At 37.4% G+C, this 3,556-nt stretch overlaps 1 long non-coding RNA gene across 2 annotated transcripts; it reads left to right on the plus strand.

Annotated features, from left to right (window-relative positions):
* The first annotated feature begins 260 nt into the window (after positions 1-260).
* LOC134094095 (uncharacterized) lies at positions 261-3,348 on the plus strand. 2 transcript variants are annotated; one of them, XR_009940418.1, is made up of 3 exons: positions 261-624; positions 1,689-1,819; positions 2,449-3,348. It is a non-coding gene; the product is annotated as an uncharacterized LOC134094095 (long non-coding RNA). The 2 variants fall into 2 exon arrangements; XR_009940417.1 differs by lacking the exon at positions 261-624 and having other exon boundaries at positions 638-1,819.
* Positions 3,349-3,556: the final 208 nt, after the last annotated feature.

Raw genomic sequence — 3,556 nt, forward strand, 5'->3', positions numbered from 1 at the left:
TATCAACATCAATTAGACAATCTACATTCAACTTTTAAACAATCTACTCTGTCTCAGGCTTTAAGCACACACTCTGGCTATCTTAAGACTAGCCAGTTAAATTGATTACACCTGTATCTGTATCCACTACTCTCAGTAGAGAGCTGTGTCTCTCCATTCTACAAGAATATAAGGCACATTCCATCCAACTTTCTATCCATTCATCTTCTTCAGACCATTCACTCATCCACCCATTAAACTGTCTATCAACATCCATTAAACTCTCTGTCTATCAACATTAATTAGAGTCTACATTCAACTTTTAAATGATTTACTGTCTCAGGCTTTAAGCACAGTCTGGCTCTCTTAAGACTAGCCAGTTAAATTGATCAACTACTCTCAGAGAGCTGTATCAGTGTCTCTCTTATAAAATCAAGCACCTTGATTATCAATGCAGACTGCATGGTGCTTGATTAATACACCTGTGCAGGGACCTGATGAAACCTAAGTTATTCACTTCGTCTTCGACCTGCTAGCTACTCGCTGACTACACTTCATTCGTCTTGCTACTGAGTGGTGTCGTCGCTACTGTGCCTTCAAGGACTCCGACCAGAAGTTGCTGTGACTCTTCATATTACCTCCAAAGTAAGTTGTGTTTGCTTAATGTTAACACTAAAGGTATTGTTCGATGTTTAACGGCGTTCTTTGTATCTTAAATGAGTCTGATAATAGCTAACACGGCTGGCTTTCGTTAACTTTCGAGCTAACGCAAACGACCTCGTTAACCAGGCTACTAACCTCTAGACCTGTACTTTGTGAGGTACAGGTACAGTGACTTTTAGTCGACGTATATGTTGTCCAAAAGCAAAGACTACGAATTGTTTTCAACAATTGGTTGGGTAATAGCATAGCCGACTCAAAGTCTGCTATTTGGAAACTGTTAGGAGCTAGCAGCTAACATTGCCTGCTACGTTACCTGAGGTAACTTTAATCTTGTTTGACAGCTAGCTGCTAACGTTAACTGTCTGTCTAGCTATTATCTACTTTAACTAAACATCTCTATTGTGTGCCATCCATTATCATCACTTTTATTCGATGTATGAATTGTAAAAAACAACGTCTATGAATTATGTCCGACGTCGGGTAGTACTCGTGAATTCAGACATTTGATGATAGTGGAACATGGCTACACCAGACACGGCAGCACATCGAACATTCTAAAAAAAAATACACCAGTATTTTGCATTTGACTAATGTACCGGAGGCTGCAAGAAAACAAGTTAGTTTATTGCTAGTTTATTTATGCTAAAAACACTACGTCAACGCCAATGGGGTCGAAGTTCCACTAATTTGAACTTGAACTAGGACGTACATGACTAGGCCAGCATGTAAGGTAGGCAAGATGTTGCCAACATAGACACCTTCATAAGGCACACGGGCAATGGACAACGGGATGATAAAACATAAAAAAAAAGAAAAAATAGACTTGTTGACTTGTAATTTAAAAATGTCTAGCCTATCAACCTACTAGCACAATTTGTTTCTGATTCTGATGTTACAGCAAACAAACTTATTTCTAAGCTTGGCCCGAGTACAAGTCATGCTATTGATACTACTTGATCACACAGATGAGAAGTTAGGTAATTGTGTTGCATTGTAAAGTTATAGTAGTGGTCACAATTTCACACATTTTTCTTTATTCACAACAGAAAACAATAGTCTTTCTAAAGACTCAATCACCATCCTCCATCACCACCTCCACTTGTGGTGTGGCAGTTTTTGCCAAAGAAAAATAATCTCAAGACTCATTCTGTCTTTTGCGGTGCTGCAGACTTTTCAGGTATGTCATTTTAATTATTTTTTACAGCTAGATTAGCCATGCTGCTTGCTTACATTTTTTGCTTACACAAACATGTAAATTATAATTGACTTAAGAAAAATAGCTACCTCACCAATTTGGTATAGATCTACTGTAACCTCCATAGGTTACAGTAGATCTATACCAAATTAGATCTATACCAAATTGGTGAGGTAGCTATTTTTCTTAAGTTTTCTTAAGTCAATTAAGGCAATGTGACTGACAGAACTAGCAAGCTAGTTAAACTAGTTGACTCACAGGTTTCTTGTCTTGATGTCAGAATGGCCAGCCCTCCATATTCTTAAGTGCCTACCACATCGGCATTGACAACTACAAATGTGTCCGACCTAAAAGATGATGGCAGACAATGTAATCTACAGCTGCCTACACAATCTGCTCCTGATGTGCATTAATGTACAGCTGTGCTGGATTTTGGATTAGTTTTCTTCGCTCACTTCACTTAATTCATGCTACATCATTATTACTATTGCTGAAATTGATAGAAACGATAATGCTTTTTCACTGTGGAGCAAGCAAAGCAGCAATGTTGCCGTGTACCTTATTTTTGGAAGTGTGTAACGTGTGTGTGTTCTTTTTTGTTTCCCTTTTAGGCTTGTTCCAGACCAGCTCTGCCAGAGTGGTGTCTCTGTCACGTGTGACACTGTGCCTGTCTGTCTGCACACCCTGCACTGCACTCATATACAACAGAACCCACTAACGCCTACCTGCAAACATATCTACGACAAGAACCGAACACTTCCTGAGAACATATTTGACTGCACATACTCTACTCTGTACATACTCTACTCTGTGCCATTTTCAGACTAAATATTCCTTTGAAACTAACTGAATACTCCTTTGAGACTTGAATACTTTGAGATTTGATTACTCCTTTGAGACTTGAATACTTATTTGAGACTTGAATACTTTGAGATTTGAATACTTTAAGATTTGATTACTGCTTTGAGACTTGAATACTTTGAGATTTGAATACTTATTTGAGACTTGAATACTTTGAGATTTGATTACTCTTTTCAGACTTGAATACTCATTTGAAACTGAATACTGTGAATACTACTTTGAATTATACTGACACTCTGAATCCCACTGTGAACCAGCAGCATCCTGTAACATACAGTACCTGCAAACATATTTCAGACAGTAATTTACCACTTTCTGAGAGCACATACTCTGAACTATATAAAGATTCTGAAACATACTAAGAATTACCTGTGAACTATTCGGATAGAGAACTATTACTGTGAACTTTACAAACCTCAACCATTTATATATTTGAATAATATCTGTCAAAAGTTGTCTTTGCTGTTGCATACCTACTTTTACATCTGAGCTGTGCTGCAAGGCTGAACTTGGGGTGTGTGAGGACTTCAACTTGAGGGCTCCCTCTCATTCTTCATCGGTGTCATCAAGTGCTCCCTCTACCTAACAGTTCCAGTGCCATATTTCATAATTTAATCAATAATTAAACTAAAGTAAATATTTTGTGTAAAGTTTGAAAGCACATACTCTGAACTAAATTAAGATTCTGGACCATAACGATAACTACCTGTGAACTATTCAGAACTACAGTATTACTGTGAAATATATAACCTGTCTAATATATATATATATATATATATATATATATTAGTTCAATACTATCTGTCAAAGTTGTCTTTGCTGTATATCCACTTTTACACCTGAGCTGTGCTGCAAGAC

This window comes from Sardina pilchardus, chromosome 10, assembly GCF_963854185.1.
Source record: "Sardina pilchardus chromosome 10, fSarPil1.1, whole genome shotgun sequence".
Lineage (NCBI taxonomy): Eukaryota > Metazoa > Chordata > Actinopteri > Clupeiformes > Clupeidae > Sardina > Sardina pilchardus.